Source organism: Asterias amurensis, chromosome 15, assembly GCF_032118995.1.
Source record: "Asterias amurensis chromosome 15, ASM3211899v1".
NCBI classification, from domain to species: Eukaryota; Metazoa; Echinodermata; class Asteroidea; order Forcipulatida; family Asteriidae; genus Asterias; species Asterias amurensis.
The window spans coordinates 14,987,345-15,007,992 of record NC_092662.1 but is presented as its reverse complement, the minus strand read 5'-3'; the positions used below and the strand labels follow the sequence as shown (position 1 = coordinate 15,007,992).

General features: G+C 37.8%; 1 protein-coding gene across 1 annotated transcript in view; it reads left to right on the top strand.

Annotated features, from left to right (window-relative positions):
- LOC139948084 (heparan sulfate 2-O-sulfotransferase 1-like) overlaps positions 1–20,648 on the top strand; it is an 86,463-nt gene that overhangs the window by 4,024 nt on the left and 61,791 nt on the right. The window lies entirely within an intron of this gene.

Below are 20,648 nucleotides of genomic sequence, written 5' to 3'. Positions count from 1 at the left end.
TGAGGACACAAGTGTCATGATAGGGATTCGAACACACACTCTGCTGATCAGATGCCGCAGAGCTCGAGGTCGGTGCTCTTAACTGCTCGGCCACGACACTTCCCCTTGTTATCAGTATGAAGATAGTATTTAATTTTAACGCTTAGAGTTAGAAAGTCTCGAGTACGGATTTAAGAGACTGGAACCAGTTTTCCTTCTAGCCTTGGTTTGGTTTGGGTTGGTTTTATTTGATTTGAACGGAGAAAAACTAAATGTCTGCATTATGAGTTGAAAGGCCTCAAAGTATTTTCCTCAGTTCCAAACATTTCTCCCGAACTGAGTCGAAGAATGAAGACAAATATTAGACCATATTAGTCCAAAATCCTTTGACAAATAGGTTTTGTTTTAAAGCCATTATACATATTCGGTAAACAGTATTGTCCAAGTCCAACACTTCGTGTATCACAACTTACATATAAAATAACAAACCTGTGAAAATTTAGGCTCAATCGGACATCGGAGTCGGGAGAAAATAACGGGAAAACCCACTCCTGTTTTCGCGCGTTTCGCCGTGTCATGACATGTGTTTATAACAAATCCGTAATTCTCGTTAACGAGAATTTATATTGTTTTACCGTTTTCTCAAAAAGTAAAGCATTTCATGGACTAATATTTCAAGAGAAGTCTTTCACCATTACCTTCTGTAAACCCTGTAAACTATTTGTAAATCTGTGAACTTTTTTTTTTTTTTCTGTACTGAAAGGGTCCAATGGCTTTAAAGAATTTTAAGAATTGAAAATTTAGCTTTTCTTTTTCAAATAATTTGGGCTGTTTATTAGCCCCTTGTTGTGGAAATAAATTTGAGGTTCATTCTTCCATTGTTAAAGGGTCTCAATTCTACAGAAATGTATACCTTGACAAACTCTTCAGTTACCTTGACTCACAAGAAAGACCAACAAAGTTAGATTTATTTTCTTTACTTCAAGATTTACTTCAAAGATAATTAAGGCAAAAACATCGAACTTCCTTGTCGTTCAGTCATGATTCAGTTCAGTCCAAAACTACACAGATTGGTTACACGTCAATTCAAAAGGGAAAAAAAAAACACCCAGGTGTTTTTGAGACGTGCTTCTCAATTTACACGTTCCCAAGTTTTTGTACTACAGGTGGCACAAATAAGTTTCTTTCAATTCAATCTCAAGTCCAAGTCTGTAAGAGAAAACCTTTTTAATAAAAAGTAATGGTTGCCCGGGATTACATTCAATCTTGAAGAACATTTTCTGGCGACTCTCTTTCAAAGACAGCGAGATGGGTAAACAGTTGAGCACATAGAACGATGCATTATGCTCGTTTAGCCCGCATAAAGGCGTCTCGAGTGGCTGCCAAGATCTCCCAACCGTCCTGGGGGAACCGGGTCTTACCTCACGAGGGACAATGGAAACATGAGCCAAGACGTGCGTGCGGCTAAATTAGGTTTCGCACTTGTGAGCCGCCACAAGGAAGAAAAACCCTGACTCATGAACGCTCTACTCACACACTTTCTCTCCCCTCTCCCCAGCTGACGGTTTTATCACCCGTGTGTGTGTTAATTTTAAGCTCGGTGGTCTACGACAAACATGAGCTGTACGGTGCACTATGAAGTGTTGGCGATGCTGGAAGCAATATCATGGCATTGCCTTCACACCCCGCGAATTGGTCTCTCCGAGAAGAGAATTGGCGGGATCAAAGATAATTGTCTCTCGGTGTTGGATGACCTATCTAAACATTAATGATGTTAACTCTTTTGAAACTTGTCCCCTCCCTAAATATTATCCGAGTTTGGCAAAACACACTCGAGAAAAGTCGCTTTTTTAGTTTGTTGGTCAACATGTAGTGAAATGAGCACACGCTTCTTGTAAGGTTGACATACGTTGGTGCATCTGCATACATTGACTTGGGTTCAGTTACACAGTAAAGTCCACAGTAGAATTAATTGCACAGGGCCCAATTTCATGGCACTGCTTATACACATATTTCTGGGCTTAAAGCGCCATGTTAAGAGAGTGATTCTAATTACCAAACCTGTGATATCAAAAGAGCCTTCCTTCAGGCAAAATTGTGTTCACAGGTCAAGGGAAAAAAACCCGTTAAATCTCTTATTTCATGGAGATCACATTGTTTGTCTTTTCAATATGAAGAAAGTATGCACATCACAAAACTGTTACCAAGTTTGTGTACACTCAGGTGGAAATAAACGCAGAAAATGTCAAACTCCCCATTAATATGACCAGCGTAGTATCTTGCCTGCCAGGAAATGCCATGGCATGTACAAGGGTGCCCTTTTGTAAACAAGGGTCACATGGCATTGCATATAAGGCTGACCATGTGCAGAATTATTCAGAAAACGGAGTTAGAAATTGTGCACAGTACAGATTCCACACAGTGTCTTCAACGCACTTTAAATTGAACCAAGACCCATCACATCCATATTTAAGAGTATAATACAGAAATAACACAAGGCTGGTTGAAGGCACTGCAATGGCTCGGCAACTTCTCAGCATACAGAGTAGACAATCTGTCAGAATACAGAACACGTTCACCTGGTTTTACTGCGATTTGACAATGTACTGGAAGGTGGTTGTGAATACAGTGTTGTTATAACAGAATCAGGAAGCCTGTCACCCTGTCATCCATTAGTTCTGTATGTCTTCACTTGTCATTTTTTTTGAGTGTACAGAAGAACTGCGGTTAGGTTTGGACTACTTCCTGATTCTAATTCTAGTGAAAGTCTTGCCCCTGTGAACTTCTTTCCTGGATAGATGTAAACATTGGACTTTTGTTTTGATGGATATAGACCCACCAACATTCTCAAATTAGGTATAGCTAGTTGCAACTAGCAATTCAGTTCTGTTACAGGGATTATATGGTACATTTTATACAATAGGTACTCACTCTTAAAATTGTTTTAGCAGCTTTCATAATACATGTATAGCAAGGGAATAAAGGCTCTGTATATTCGTGTAAGATTTCACAGACTGAGCAGTGCGTACTGGTCTTTCCTTTCTGAATTTAAAGTGCATGTCATTAAAGTACAAACAGGATAACATGCAGATCAGTGGTTCTAAAGATTATGTTGAATTTCTCTTAAATTCTAGAAGCACATGTAGCTAGCAAAAGGCAAGCAAGCTTACCATGTTTGCTTGTAAAATTAAGTTCAAATAAATGTACGTGAGGTTCTTTTCAAAACTCTTTGATCGTAGAGATTTTTTCCCAGCACTTTTGGTTTCATTAAACTGGAACCCAATCCTTAGCTCCTTAATAAAAAGTTGTTGGGCGGTTCAGCTGGACCCCTAGTCCTTTGTTCTGGTCCGACGCTGAACAAGTATCAGTTACACCCATGTTCATGTCCACACGGGCATCCCAAGCATTAATGGACCAACTCACTTGCGCTTCCACCCCTCTAATCCCTGGTTACAGCTCGACTGGGCGTGGGGGATAAATCAATGTACCAGCTTTAGCCCAATCCTGCCCTCCAGCCCAAGCGCGTTGGGGTTTTAAGTTCCCCGTTTTCATCTCATCGTGCCTTTGTCCTTACCCGGGCAATTTGGGAGCCAAGTGGATAGAGTGATAATCTGTGGCCGGCATAATTTTCATTCAAGTGTTGAATTTTTGTAGGATCGCATGCAAATGGAGGCAATTTGCAGAAGAACCTGAGGGTGTGCTGTAGTAATCACCAGAGAGGAGTCGTTTCACATTTTCTTTAGTATGGTGTCCACACTGACTAATGTACTGCAATCAGCATTGTATTGTAGTAAATCGTCAGTGCTGAACTTCGCACAGGCAATTAAGCAACGTGTGTTGGATAATTGCATGATAAATCCGAAAGCCAACCCATTTCTTTTCACCTTCTGTAATACGAATTATCGAAATATCTTCAGCAAAGGAAAATGTTGTTTGTCTCAAAACGCCAACAAAATAACTACTTTGCTCCTCCAGTTTCATAAATTCGCGATCCAAAATCATCAGAGATTCTTTGTAAATCTTTCTTTTAAGAAAGTGGCTAATGTTGTGCTAAATTTGCATTCCAGATTTGAGTGTAAAGAGTGCCCTCAATGTTCTGAACACAAACAAAGGATGAGACAATTAGTGTATTCAGATCTTCAAACCAAGTTCTTAACATTGTAATTTATTTGATTCATCACTCCCAATTCTGAAATTTTAAAATTGTATGCTGTGAATTAGAAACTATTGTGGGTTACATACCTTCTGAAAGGGAAGGGTATAACCTTTGGTAATTATTTAAAACTAATGACCACAAATTCTTAATTATTAAGAAGCACTGCATCTGTTTATAGTATAAAATATTTTGAAAAATGGTTCTCTTCTAAGGAATATGGTTTTAGAGAAAGGGTTTCCAAAACATTTGAATCTAAGAAAGTGTTTGCTGTTTCTAAGATGTGTATTCCAATTATGGATCATTCTTACTGTGCGTGGTCATATTATAACTACTCCTTTTTTTTTATCTCAAAAATTTTACCACCTTTTGAAGTGAAATTTTCACAGGTATACTTTACCTTTAATTCTGTTTAGGTGCAATGTAGTGAGCCATCTAGTAAGTCAAGAAGATAATTGATGTGTCAATATTTCTTCATGATCTATGACTACAAAAATAGCATCATAAGGTAGTTTCCACTTGGCCTGGTGCCAGAGGGCCATAAGGCACGCTTGCTTTCTCCGGTAGGTTCAGACGGAATTCCTCCATGGTTAAATAATCGTATGTAGGTGTTTCCTCAGAGAGAGCAATTTTCTGGGGCTGTCGGGGGGGGGGGGGGGGGGGGGTGTTATGGGATGAAGGTGTGAAATCGTTGACTGACATGTCTTGGGATTGTATTTTGAGAAGGTCTGTGGGCACTTTGGCGTCCTCTGGGTATACCCGAATGTTGTCGTCGGATGTTTTGAATGGAACATCATGGCAGGCAGCAATTATCATATTCAGACATTTTTATATTTCAGATGGCGCTGCCTTGGGGCATGCTTGGGGCAAGGCTCATTACCATAAAGTGTTGCTCAGCACCAAGTCTGAAGTTTCACATGACAAGGTCTTTGTCTTTGTTGTCCCATTCTTGGTATTTTTTCCCCATTACTCATGTTACTTGTTACCAAGTAAAGTTTTATGCTAATAACTATTTTGAGTAATTACCAATAGTATCCACTGCTTTTAAGTCTGCCTGTATTTTGCTCCAAATTAATTGCGATCGCCGATGGGCTCTTTAAAGATTCTTTTCTAGCACCGAGGATAGCCTACTGTTCCCAAAAGCTCCCCCAGGCTATAACTCCAGGGGTTATCAAAGGTTGAAATGCCATCATTTCAAAGTACCTTCTCAGTCACCCCTGCATGTTGTACATTAAGAGAGTCATTAGAGAAGTGAGAATGTTACAGTAATTTCTCTAGACATACAACTTGTGAGTCACCAAACGTCTTCACCGAATTTAATGTAGACAAATCTACTTAGACAAGACGCCGATACCCTCATTCAAGACGGACTCGAAAAGGAACTTTTATTATTAATAATTATATTAAGACTTCATTTCCTTAACATAGGCGATACAATAATTGGCTAAACATGCTTGGCTTTTCACTTCCCATGGCATTCTGTAAAGTGAGAAGAGTGCATTGCTTTTAGAGGTTGCCATTATCAACAAAGAAGTATAGGTGTCACGTTGGCGCCCATCCATCCCAAAAGCCGTCAGGCCTGTCAGAGTTGTGAAAGCTAGGGGTAGACACAAAATTGACTTCGGCCAGACATTTGGGTGAAGTAACCACTTGTAGATGTCACTCAGAACACGTGTGGTGAGAGTCTGGGCATCAGTCACCGTGTTTTTGCTCCAATTGAAGCGCTAGTAGTGATTCAGGGCGGTCTGTGCATTGCGTTGGATTGTGGGCGGTTGAAATTTGCATACTTTTCGGAAAGTTATCAGGTTACTTTTAGAATCTGACCTGGATTTGAAAGTCTTACATCAAGAAAAGTGTCAGTTTACAATCGGCTTATTCTATTTTCTCAGTGTTAAAATTAGTAAGCTCTCTTAGTCTTGAGAACAAAAATTGAAAACAAAAATCTCATTTGTTTTCACTGTTAGTGTTTTCAAACATTGAATTTTGGATTTTCAAGGTCAAAAACCAATTGTTTTTGGCCTACTCATTTTCCCAAAACTATTGCGTTTCAGGCAAAAAGATTTCATATGTTTTAACTATTTTCAAACATTGAGTTTTGGTCTTGCGAGATCAAAACTATTTGTTTCACTAAATTTTCAAAAACCATTGCATTTAAAGCCAAAATATTGCAAGGGGAAATTACCAACCATGACCAACTTTATATATGGCTAGCATGTGAGTTGTGTGTAAATCTGTGAACATTTGTATTTTTACTCTTACCTATGTCAGGGAACGATGACGTCCATCAATTTTGCATAGCAAAATATTTAGACTAGCAAGTTTTGTGGAAGTAGAATGCTAATATGGTAGTAGTAGCAACTGATGATTTTTGTGTAGCAACTGAGACATTTTGTGGAGCATTTTGTTCTTCTTTACAAGGGAAGTCGTCACTGAATTGTTAAGCACACCTTGGCCCACCCTGGCAGACAAAACTACTACATGTGTAGCAGTAGAATCAGGTCAATTGAGTTTTATTGTGAATCTCCAATTCAGAGGTCTTGCGAGATCAAAACTATTTGTTTCACTAAATTTTCAAAAACCATTGCATTTAAAGCCAAAATATTGCAAGGGGAAATTACCAACCATGACCAACTTTATATATGGCTAGCATGTGAGTTGTGTGTAAATCTGTGAACATTTGTATTTTTACTCTTACCTATGTCAGGGAACGATGACGTCCATCAATTTTGCATAGCAAAATATTTAGACTAGCAAGTTTTGTGGAAGTAGAATGCTAATATGGTAGTAGTAGCAACTGATGATTTTTGTGTAGCAACTGAGACATTTTGTGGAGCATTTTGTTCTTCTTTACAAGGGAAGTCGTCACTGAATTGTTAAGCACACCTTGGCCCACCCTGGCAGACAAAACTACTACATGTGTAGCAGTAGAATCAGGTCAATTGAGTTTTATTGTGAATCTCCAATTCAGAGTTTTTATGAATGGAGTTGTTTTTTATGGCACTAAGTAATTGATCGTCACACCTAGTGAAGTTGAAATGTCCAAATGCAGTCCTAGTAGTAACTTACTCCTCTGCACCTGGTCTTAATTGTATGTACTCTACGAAACCCCTCACGTCCCAAAAACCCTATCCCTCATCGTTTACCTAGGACTCTTCGTAAAACCTGAAAGCATGCATTTAGGGGTATTACGTAGCCCAGGCCACGAGCGGCCTATTTGCCGAGCGGGTTTCGGGTTTCACGCAAAAACAGACCTCTGTAATATCCGGGGAAGACAGTATTAATTGGCGGGGTGGTAGTCTCGAGCTATTGTGCGCTATGTACACAGTGAATTGTGGTGCGCTGTAGGATGGTGTTACATTTACCTTGGGATTGTGTGGCCAGGCGGGTTACACCTCTCTGATGATGGTTGTCCACCTTACGGAATCCTTCGTTCCTGAACATGGTCGAGTCTTCTGACCCATTTACAGAGGGCCATCTCTCGGGAGCGTCCATGCTTGGCCTAGATTAGCAAAACCCTCTCAACTCCAGTAGGAATCGCAGGAAGTAGTTAAGCTACCCGTTTATTCCTTCACAAGATTATTTTTTTTTTCTTCGTGAGTTTTTCGGTAAATTGATCGTCAGGTGAACATACGGAGTACCCTTTTAAGCATTCTGAAACCATCGAACCATGAGATTTTGTCTAAATCAACTTGACTAAATGTAATTATATTAAAAGTGTTTGGCCGAGTTACCTCATTTTCTGGTTTTCAGATGGCAAGGTTCAGTGGGTTTTCTTTGCTTTGAATGTCTTCGGGGGATAAACCATGTAGATCTCATGATTGCATTTGTATTGATGTGTGTAAATTTACGATGAATGAGTGCATGACAGACAATGACAAACGGACTGGAATTGATGAATGGATTTTGGGTTGTTTGATCAATTGGTTCTCCTCAAAAGAATTGTAGGAAACTGGTTGTTTAGGAATTATCAGTTTTTTTCAATGCAAATGAATGAATGAATAAATGAATTAGTTGATTTCTTTAGAGAGCCACTGTACAAAGTTAAGTGTGGATACCTTTTTCTGTTTTTTCTATCTCATTTTAGTTTCAAACTACAGGTGAACTTCTGCAATATTTAACAAAGCATTATTTTGGTATAAAATCTTACAGAGTGCCAATTGGAAAGTGATAAATTAAAATTAAAACAAGAATAAAGGACACAAACAGGAACTAATTGTCTTATTATGGGTTGAAAAAACTCACACTAAAAACAAAAAGAACAACCTATCTAGTCGCTCACCATTTTATAACATCAAGTACTGTAATGACCTTGAATATTTACACACACAAAAATTACTTTCACACATGTAGACATTTCCACTATAGGAAACGACTTCTTTCCTCCAAGTAATTTTTTCTTCAACTGAAATTAAATATTTATGTCAAGTGTCAAGACTCGTTTCGCTATCCACAAAATTTATCCAGTCTTTTTTTTTATCAATGAATTCTCCCAACAGCAAATAGCCTCACTGCAATTGGGAGGATCAATGCACGTGAACTTTAGATTGTGAATATTCATTAGATTATGAATATTGATTAAATTATAAATATTCATAAGGAGGAAGTTAGGGGTAATTTCCATCTCCATGAATAGTTGATGAGATAATCTTTCTTGTCAAACTGAATCACCACTTGCTTCATCTCGTCTAAAGGTATAGGTGTATTAGTAATGATACACTTTAGATGGTGAATATTCATATGATTATGAATATTGATTAGATCATAAATATTCATAAGGATGAAGATAGTGGTAATTTCCATCCCCATGAATAGTTGATGAGATAATCTTCCTTGTCAAACTGAATCACCACTTGCTTCGTCTCGTCAAAGGGCTAGGTGTGTTTAGAGTAATGAGACAATCACACAATGGGCAGGGCAGGTGCATAAAATTAATTATCCATTAACTGTAAATTGAGATTGTTCAATTAATTGCCAGGTTATAAACACACCTTGATAAACACACCTTGATAATTATAACTGAAGTTTTATTAGTTTCTTTAAAGGGAGGGTGTACTTTTGGTTATTACTCCATAATGATTCCATACATAAAATTATGCAGCCATTAACTGTAAATTGAAATTAATTGCCATGTTATAAACACACACCTTACATTGATGATAGATGTTTTGTCAATTTCTTTAAATGAGGGTTTACCTTTGGTAATTACTCCAAGAATTAATGACCATAAAAACTAAAAATAATAATAATAATGTAGAACATGTTGAGAAACAATTCCCTTGAAAGTCATTCATAAGTATTTCAAACTGAGAATTGTTTCTGCATGAAACGTTTTTGTATTCAACATTATTTTTTGATTTTCGGCAGTATCTCAAAAACCCTACCACATTTTGAGACTAAATTTTCACTGGTTAGTTTCCTGTAGTGATAAAAACAAGCGAGTGGTTGAACGTTCAAAAAACCAATGGTATTCCTTTAAACCTTCTTATAGCTGAAGGATCTTTCAAAATGTACAAGGCCTGTGATATTTTATTGTTAGAAGCATCTTTGAGGTCGTTTCCTGGTTCCAATTTCGCAAAAGCTGTTGAGCACAAACGTTTGATTACCACAGAAAATACTTGCTAAGCAGAAACAGGTTACCAGCCACAATACCATGCTCAGTGTGTACTCACTGGTTCCCTACTAGTTCCTTCTTTGCTTAGTTTGTAAATTTTCTGTTGAGCAGCTTCATTTCCTGAGTCCTGAAGACAGATTGTCTTGTTGAAGAAATCTGAAACCTGTGTTTATACCGAAATGGATCATTTTGCCATCCATCTATATCCACCCAGTTTGATACTTGAACCTTCGGTGTACTTCGTTTCGGAATGAGGAAACAAATGTTAAGTAATTTTTTTCAAATTGAGGGTTAAAGGCAGTGGACACTTTTGGTAACTACTCAAAATATTTATTAGCATAAAACCTTACTTGGTAACGAGTAATGGAGAGAGGTTGATGGTATAAAACATTGTGAGAAACGGTTCCTTCTGAAGTGACATAGTTTTTGAGAAAGAAGTAATTCTCCACGAATTTGATTTCGAGACCTCAGATTTAGAAATTGAGGTCTCAAAATCAAGCATCTGAAAGCACACAACTTTGTGTGACAAGGGTGTTTTTTCTTTCATTATTATCTCGCAACTTCGACGACCGATTGAGCTCAAATTTTCACAGGTTTGTTATTTTATGCATATGTTGAGATACACCAACTGTGAAGACTAGTCTTTGACAATTACCAATAGTGTCCAGTGTCTTTATAACAACACTAGAGTGGGCTTCATAATTTGAACCATAGACTGTCGGATTATTGTACTGACACTCTACCAACTGAGCAATCTAGCTATGTTTGTTGTCTCCCTATTTTGGGGGGTGACAGTCAGAAGCAATACAACCGTTAACTGCCGTGTAGCCGGGAAACACACCCAAGTTTACGATACAACCTGGGAAGGGGGGCAGCCAGGGGATCACCTTAAGGGATGTGCCTTTTTTTATTTTAAATATCAAGTAATAAAGCATAAGGGACCATAAGGTACCTTAGATCTAATAGCCTGCTTTTTAAAAAGAAAGTTCTACAATAAACTGAGGACACTCGGCAAGTGTGTAACAAAGATTGATGCTAAAGTTTGACATTTAAGAAGTATTTATTAGAAATGGACTAAAAAGGGTTTTAGGTCTTACTATTCACATTGATTCGGAACCTGAATGCACTTGTAAACATCCCCAAGTTGTTTTGACATATGAATACTGTTTGTGATAGGATTTCCTGTTGTGACATCGCAGTATAGCGCATCAATTTTGCAATCAATAGCAACTTGTGGGCTCTCACACAATTCCAAAACTATTCGCTCCAATTGCACTTCAGTCTTGAGTTATTTTTACTTAGTGTTTGTCTGTTCAATCTGGAACATTATTTTTTTCTTTTTCTGTTTTGGCTGATTTTCTCCAATATCTGCACGCAATTTTATGCTTATCAGCTTGATATGCTACCTTGTGCATGGGGAATACCCTGGTATGAAACTAGACTTTTTGCAAATACCATTGCGCAGGCGCAGACTGTTAAATTAAAAATTAAAATTTAAAATTTACAATTTAAAGGCAGTGGACACTATTGGTAATTGTCAAAGACCAGTCTCCTCACTTGGTGTGTCTCAACATATGCATAAAATAACAAACCTGTGAAAATTTGAGCTCAATCGGTCGTCGAAGTTGCGAGATAACAATGAAAGAAAAAACACCCTTGTCACACGAAGTTGTGAGCTTTCAGATGCTTGATTTCGAGACCTCAAATTCTAAACTTGAGGTCTCGAAATCAATTTCATGGAAAATTTCTTCTTTCTCGAAAACTACGTCACTTCAGAGGGAGCTGTTTCTCACAATGTTTTATACTATCAACCTCTCCCCATTACTCATAATCAAGAAAGGTTTTATGGCGATGATTATTTTGAGTAATTACCAATAGTGTCCACTGCCTTTAATAAAACTAAAAACTAAAACTAAATGAGGTGCATTGCAGGATGGATATGGATCAAATTTGATCACCAGCTAGACCACAATGCACAAGCTTTACGCGCGCCCCAGTATTTGCGAAAAGGTCTATTCAACTTTGTCGAAAGATATAAACGTGTATACATACATGTACATATCCACTTACACCGTGTACTTTTGTACATACCATGATGTACGTAGAATGTTATTTGTAGTCAATGTGTACACTAAGCTCTCAGTGTATACACTTCTTCACTACACAAGCATAACATAAAGATGTAGACTGATGAAAAAATAGCTTGAAGATCTTCCCCAAATCCCCCAACTCTCCATCTCCCGCTACCCTTCCAACTTGCCAATAAAAGACTTGATCTATAGACCCCTGTCGTACTGGCGATCGGACGGCCAGTGTACCGGACATAAAAAGTAGCTGATAGCTGATTGGTCATCTCCAGGCTCATTTAGTTGCAGGCGTTCTGCTTCATTTATCATCGCTTTATCTTCTTAATCATGGTAGCGTCATCCTCATTCTTGATTCTTGATGGGGGGGGGGGGAGAAAGAGGAAGGGGAGAGAAAAGTGCAACGCAACTGGTGTCATACAGGAGGTTGCCCTTGGAAACCACTTAACGTAAATGTATTATATCAAACAACACGTGTTACAGAGTTGCCAACTCTTCCTGATTTTGCAGAAAACTCCCTGAAAATAAACCAATCTTTCTATGTTTTAATAAACACATTTGACAGTCTCCCTGATCATGGAGACTTCGTCCCTATAATGTGGTATGTACATGTAATTCTGAATATCTCTGTGTTTGTTGTACAAAATCTCCCTGATTGCAAGATGTGAAAGATAGAAAGTCAGGAATCTGAGTAGCTGTTTATCAATTACGAGTTGATATAAATTTAGTGTCTAATGTAGAATCGTCAATCTTGTTAGTTTATGAATGTAGAGCTTGATGCACATCGTATTATAATGAATGAACACACGGTAGAGAGTCGGAAATCTGACTCGCTGTATATCAATTTAGAATTGACTTAAATTTAGTGGAACCATTAATCTTATTAGTTTATTAATGTTGAGCCTGATGTATGCAGAGCCCATGTTTCAAGATTTAATGAATGGATCACTTTCATTGCAAAAAAAACCTACCCCTATGTTAATTTTTGACCTTTTCAAAACCACGGCTTCGGCTTTGGATTCGGCTTCAGGCTCCGTTCTCTGTGTGAAGCCCTGATGAGCATGTAAGGTAAGCAAGCACAATCTTTCCAGCAATAGCGGGGCCAAGCTAGCCTGAGCCAAATCTGGAGCGAAAGCCGTGGTTTCGAAAAGGGCCTTTGATACTCTCTTTGGTAATATGTGACCATACCCATGGTGTAAGTTTTAACGCTGCGATTTTGACAAACAAGATATTCTTATGTGATATCTGATGACAGGTTAATATACGCCCATGCTACGTTTCAAAGAATCATTGTTTCTGTTTACTTTTGAAACGATAGATGAAGTTTTCATGAAAAACTCTTCAAAATTCTCTGAAATATTAACAAGTTTACTTCCTCGTTGTTACTATGTAATTCATAACTATTCCATTAAGGAAACGGCAATTGAAGTTTCAGAAAAATGCTTCAAAATTCCGTAAAGTATTTATAAAAACTTCCGTTACACTAATGTCCAATACCAAACTGCCTTGGTGGACATAGAGGGCGTTGTAGGCGTGGTTTGGACTAGTTGGTCGTAAATGTTCTGGAGCTTGTATTTGAACAGTCCCAAAAGCTAAAAACCTTTCAGGTTACATTCGACCTTCCCCAAAATAGAACAGGCCTGACACTTCATGGAGGCAACAGAGGCGATTGCTTCCGTTGCCCTTTTTTATTGCCTTGGTGCCCATTGAAATGCTCCAGTAGAAATTTACAATTTCCTCATAGGGTGCCCTTTGCCAAAGAGAAAATGCCTTGGTGCCCTTTCAAAAACGAAGCATACATGCCGATAGGCAACGCACTCCATTTTATCTTTCTGTGCTAAAATATGCAACCTTAACGGTTTTGAACCTGATACAGATAATAACTTGTACATGGAGATATGAATCTTTCTCCAGTTCTGTTTCTCAACTGTGGGATCAGTTAGAATCAATTCTAATAATCATCAGAGATTTTCTTCCAACTTTGCCGGGGAAATGACATCTGATACTCTACAAATAGATTCTTCATTTGCCTTTGCAAATGAAGACGTGAATCCGATACATGCAGGATGATGGGGGACTACGTGTGCACGATGTAATGTTAATGTGGTGTTGTTTTTTGAACGGTACGAGGTTCCCTGGTCGTGTTTGTGGTGTTCTACTCTAGGGGCTGCGAATCAACTTGGTGTTTGTTGACTTGTTCGGAAAGGGTTTCGTTGGTGTGAGGTGGCTTTGTTTCTAACAGGGTTACAAATTGGGTGACAAATCCACAAGAATGCATGGCTTGTAACTCAGCATTTTTTGCTGGACCAGAATTTATTTTACAAGTTAGAATAGAATCATACTGAGAACAAGTCCATTAACAAACAATACTACCGGTAATAAAAAATTGGGGTGACACCCCATGTACATGTAGTTAGATGTAGATCTCGTATGAGTGATTGGTGGTTCTGGTTCTGAGAACCAACAGTATACTCCAGACCTCAATTCCTACCTCCAACTAACCCGCAGGGCCCATAGCAATTGCCAGGGTGCCCTGTGCTTTTGTTGTGGTGCCCTTTGCCATATAAGTGCCCTTTACTGGAGGGAAATTTTTTATAATGAACATCATTATAAAACATCAGAAGTTTCCGATGACGTAGTTAAATCTCTTTTGAGTGATTGGTAGTTCTGAGAAGGACCGATTCGGACAGTCATATCCTAGTCAATCGTCAGGAGACTGCTAGATTCCATCTGGGCTTATGGCCTGTAATGGAGAGTGTTGGGTATAAGCCATAGGCCCAATTGGATTCTAGCAGTCTCCAGACGACGGACAGACCATCGACGTTGAGTCCATCGGTTCTCCCCAGAACCTACAGAGGTGTGAAAAAAAGCTAAACTTGAATTGGAGATTTTTTTAACATATATTCACACTCCCGAACATCTACTCTGCAGTAGTAGAGTAAAGCAAGACAGTTCTCTAAGAACAAACTCTACCTGGCAAGTAGATACACACATGGTGTTACCGCAAACCAAATATACATTAATACCTCACCATGCAATGCCTCAAATCCTATTATAAGATAAAATGTTTGCAATCTTCTGACAGGGTTTGCTCTCAATGAGTTTTAGTGACTGGCCAGCAGGACCAGTTAGCTAGTCCATCAGCTATTTCACTAGTCAATATTTCAAATAAAATAGGGATGCATTTCAACACTGAACTAGCCAGCTGGGCACTTAGGGTGAAATTTGACTGGTCATCGGGTTTTATAGCTAGCATTGGCCAGGGGACCACTGCTGAGGGAGAATGGTGCGTCACAAGTTGACAGTTTTTATTTTCCTAACCCAATCCATAGATTTTATAAGAACAAACGTCATTTTCAGTCATTACAAATTCATCATTTCCTCGTTTGTAAATCTCAAGAAACTAGAATGAGTCATTGTCAAAAGCTGTGAAGACTTTTAAGCCCACAATCCTCAAGTCCATTGTGCCTCATCATTTACCTAGAGACCGAAAGGCGTAATCACTTTGGTAGATCTAAACATACTCCCGGCTCTTAATGGGCCTCGTACGAGAGACAAAAACCATTACCAGCGCCACGGTTCGTTAGACAAAAGAACACCAAGATGCCCTGATCTTTTATTCATGATGACTGAGCCGTTTGACGGACGTGTAATCCGAACCCAAAACAACTGTCGTCGTATCTCCAAGGAGATATTGCTTGGGAATTATAACCATCTCGGAAAAAACCACGCTCGGCAATTCCCCCAGCTTAGTTTATTCTTACCGGACAGTTTTCTAATTATTTTTGGCGTCCCTTCGGTTGGATGGATGATGAGTTCTAAAAAGCTTGTTTGATTATTTTTGTTTTTTCAGAGTGGGTTTGGTCTTTTTATTTTTTTATCAGTTAGTCACGTACTCGGAGTAGACAATCAGTCTGTATAAACACTGTAGTTGGAGCCACTGGTAGATATTTTGTTTATGGAAAGCGCAGGTCCTTGCAAAAAATCCATTCAGTTCGTGATTGGTCTTTGTTTAAAATCCAAAGTGTTTTTGTCTTCAATTTCGTGGGAAAAAAGTCACATGGATCCGCCCTAGAAGAGTTTTGGGAAAATAAACGGAAAAAATGAACAAAAAATAAACGGAAAATGTCAAATTAGAGTGATGGATATGTCCTGTTAATTCTGAAAGTTGTGTTTCAAATCCCTATTTAGACATTTGCTTCATGGGTTTTGTCTTATAGTGATAATTTGTTCACATTTCCAAGGAAGTTTAACTCACTTTGGGTTTTACGTCTACATTGATGTCCCAGGTTATATTTATAAGACTTACATAAAATGACCTCTCTGATGCCTTAATCGGTCAAATTTGTTAACGGCGAGTTCCTTCTGATCTGCAACATTTCCACAGTTCTAATACAGTATCACACTCACACAAATCAATGTAACTCTGGGAAACAATCTATAAAAGATTCTCCCCTTTAGCACAAGCTTAACCTCAGACTGTGTAGAAAAAATAATAATCCATTCACAGCTTAAAAGCATCCATTGTGCCGCAAATGAGAAGCTATGAAATCACAAAACCCCCCATTTAACAGTTTTTTAGCTCCTATTGAAATGCAGAAAGTGCCCCCTTTGGCAGTTTCTTGGCCGTTAAGAATGGTTGAACTACTCAATTATTGTCACTGAGTAGGTTTGCTGTGAAGGTAAAGTCTCGCACCTGTGTCCTTTCACTGTATACAGTCTTTGTGTAATCCTTAGAACTTACGGTAGGGAAAGACTCTTTCAGAACCTGGAAATCATTTCAATTAAATGTTATGAAAAAAAGGATAGACTGCTTAATATCCTGCCGCCATCATGTATGTCTGGTGAAGTCTGTGGGCTCCTGTTTTGAAGAAAACTCAAATTTCTGGTGTTATATTTTTTCCTGATTTCGTATTTCTTTTTAACCCCAAAGAAAATCGGCAAAATCTTTATGGTAAAAAAAACTTGAATTTGTTAAACTTGAACTTGTATATATCCTCTTTCATTCTTTAAAAAGACACATGGGCTCATGTTGAAAAAAATACCTCAAAAGTCAGGCATGATATGTTTTCCTACTTGAATCTGATTTCGGATTTCTATTTTGTTTTCCCTCAGAAAAATTGTTGTGGTCAGAAATGTATGACATGTGCATGAGTACATTCTGTCAGCCCTTAAAAAGATATGTTGCATTCGGTCAGGCGGTCTCGGCTCAATAAACTGTTTTATGAATAGGGATCAAAAAATGTTTTTAAAGAAGAATATATTAATGAATCAACCCTCTCGAAAATGGGTGGTTTTCCCTCTTAATTTACAAGCTTAACCGGTCTGTCATTTTGTGGCTCAACAATTTGTTAGTTGAGGAAAAGAATTCCACACAACTTCTAGGGATATTTTTGTGAATCATCTTTATTTTTTATATCCTTCTTTTCTCTTATTTCAAGGAATTTTCTTTGTTTTAAAAACTCGCCCACGTTTTGGCATTGGAGGTACATGTAGAAAAGTGCAACTGTACTTTACGTGACAAAATTGATTGATGTTTGAATATATCAGAATCTGTCATGATCGTTACTTAAATAATTAAAAGTGCTTTTATTTTTGTCTCATGGCCATCCATTTGCCTGAAGGTTAACCATTATCCTACTATACATTAGATTCATATGACCTTGTAGTGAGATACATAAATAAACAAGTGTTTCCTCTGAAGTGTAGGAGTTCTTACAACCGTTGTCTTGTTTCCTGGCTACAATATGAACAATTAATCTTGTCTTTCCACCTTTAGTAATTATATTAGTCTTATGGGAGAGCACAGATGGCTGCGCCAAATAGATAAAACAAATGTTTGCTTACTTTGATATTTTATTGTGTGCCTTTTTGGGGCTGTTCGTACAATTCCCAGTTCCCCATATTATGAGCCTAATGTGAATAATAGATAATGATATAACCTAAAGATCTTTTAAAAAAAATGAAAGGCCATAAACACTTTCTTAATTAGCGACAGTGGACTACAGCTGTTGATGTGTAACATTTTGAGAAAAACAATTTCCTTCGAAAATGAATGTGGTTTTATAGAAAAGGGTTCACATTTTACATATCAATCTGAGAAACATTTCGGCATGAAACATCTCTCTTATCAATTATTCTCCCTATGTTTTTGGCAAAACCTCTCCATTTTTTTGGCGATATCTCATAAAAGCAACCACCTTTTGAAATAAGTGTTTCACAGGTTAGTTTCATTGTATACATTTACATTTATATAGGGTTTAAACTATCAACTGAATCCAAATACCAAAGGTATAGTCAAAATGATGGACACACTCAAAACTAACTGATAATCAATTTCTTGAAGTACTTTCACCTCTATTGGTCTTGCTACTTGATGACAAGTCCAATAGGATACCCCTGCATATTATAGTATACCATCTTATTAGCTAAAAGATTTCTTTAAGATTTTGGCGGCAGATTTTGAGGCAATCAGTCATCACATGTAGTTGTTAGGTTGGCAACGAAGGTGTTGGGCGAACGAACGGAAGAGGGCTCCGGTTGGCAGGTGTCAGAATTGATCACCCACTTCGGTCTTGATGAGTTACGAGGGTGGACTTTCTTAACTGACCCCCTCATGGTATAATATACTCTTCCTGTACAATCACTGTGTCTTATTACGTTCAATGTCATTTACTTGAACGTTTGTAATTAGCACCTTTTTTAACTTTAGTAATTGGATCAAATAGCTTACTTGGCAGCCAAGTTGATACAATCTTACCCTTCCTTCAAGACTTGGATATATAGAGATAATGATGACTAATTTCTTCAGATCTGGTCTGTTTCTTGCTTTCAAGAAAGTTCCTCTTTGTAATTATCACTTTTTAAACTTCAAAAATCTTACTTGGATCAAAAACCTTACTTGGCAGCCAAGTTTATACAATCTTGCCCTTCCTTTGAGATGCATTTGGATTTCAAGATAACGATGACTAATTTCTTCAGTTTCGGTCTGTGTCACGTCTTTCAAGAAAGTTTCTCTTTGTAGTTATCACCTTATTAAACCTCAAAAATTGGATCAAAAAGCTTACTTTGCGGCCAAGTTTATACAATCTTGCCCTTCCTTCGAGATGCATTTGGATTTCGAGATAACGCTGACTAATTTCTCCATATTTGGTCGGCTTCACATCTCTCAAGAAAGTTTCTCTTCTCTTCAGTATTACTGGAGATTGTCAGCAAAGACTTCTTTAAGAAAACCAAAGTAATTAAGCGTAAACATTTCATTGGCCGACTGAACAAGTTGCACATGCACATCAAGTAATTCTTGAGACAACACCGTCTTTTTTATAGTTCTTTCCCATCATCTGAACAGTGAATGTTACTTCTCCAGTGCACTTAACACACAAGTATAGCCTTGGAAACGTCCAGATTTAAAAAAATCCTATTTGAACTTAGATGTATACAATAGAAGTAACCTGCGTAAAGTTTATTTCAAAAGGTGGTGGAGTTTTTGAGATATCAACGTAAATCTGGAGCAGTTATATCCATGCAGGAAAAATAATCCGTAATTGGAATACACAATTTGAGAAAGAGTCAACTATTTAGTGACAAATACTTATATATTTTTATATAACCACACTACTTCAAAGTGAAATGATTCTCAAAATGCTTTACACTGTCAAAAGCTACTGTACTTCTAAAACCAAGTAAGCTTCTATTGCCATTAATTTTAAGAAGTTATTACCGAACATATACCTTCCCTTTTAACACTTAACTTTCATGAAATGCCCTTAAATAATCTCTAGAGTGACACAAAGCCGCAGAGCCAATGAACTCCATTTTTCCTGGTCAAGTCATCACCTCTGGACATCCAAATTCTAAATGGACTTGTCCTTTTGTCAGTCAAAGAGACCCTGCTAAGTTTAGGCCCTGCAGGATCTTCAGTTCAATGATCATCTGTGATATAGAGAAACCTGTGCATTAGGGCCACAGATAGTTTTGATCGTATCTCACAGAAGATCAAAGATGTGGTATTGCCCAGTTACATCTGATTAAAGGCACTGGACACATTTTCTAATTTTTAAAGACCAGTATTCTCACTTGGTGTATCCCAACATATGCATTTTAAAGTAACAAACCTATGGAAATTTGGGCTCAATTGGTCATCAAAGTTGCTAGAGAATAATGAAATTAAAAACCCTTGTTGCTAAAACTTGTGTGCTTTCAGACGCCTGAGGAAGGTTTCAGGCTTAAAGGCAGTGGACACTATTGGTAATTACTCAAAATAATTATTAGCATAAAACCTTTCTTGGGGACGAGTAATGGGGAGAGGTTGATGGTATAAAACATTGTGAGAAACGGCTCCCTCTGAAGTGCCATAGTTTTCGAGAAAGAAGTAATTTTCCACGAATTTGATTTTGAGACCTCAGATTTAGAACTTGAGGTCTCGAAATCAACCATCTAAACGCACACAACTTCGTGTGACTAGGGTGTTTTTCTTTCATTATTATCTTGCAAGTTCGATGACCGATTGAGCTCAAATTTTCACAGGTTTGTATTTTATGCATATGTTGAGATACATTAACTGTGAGGGCTAATCTTTGACAATTAACGATAGTGTCCACTGCCTTTAAAGTCTTTCTCATAGCTCCAAATATTTGTGTGAGAAGTTACCTCTTTCTCAGAAAATACGTTATTTCAGAGGGAGCCGTTTCTCAATGTTTTATACTATCAACAGCTCTCCATTGCTTGTTACAAAGTAAGTTTTTATGCTAACATTTATTTTGAGTAATTACCAATAGTGTCCAGTGCCTTTAAATTCAGGCCTGCAGGATCTCTTCTGCAA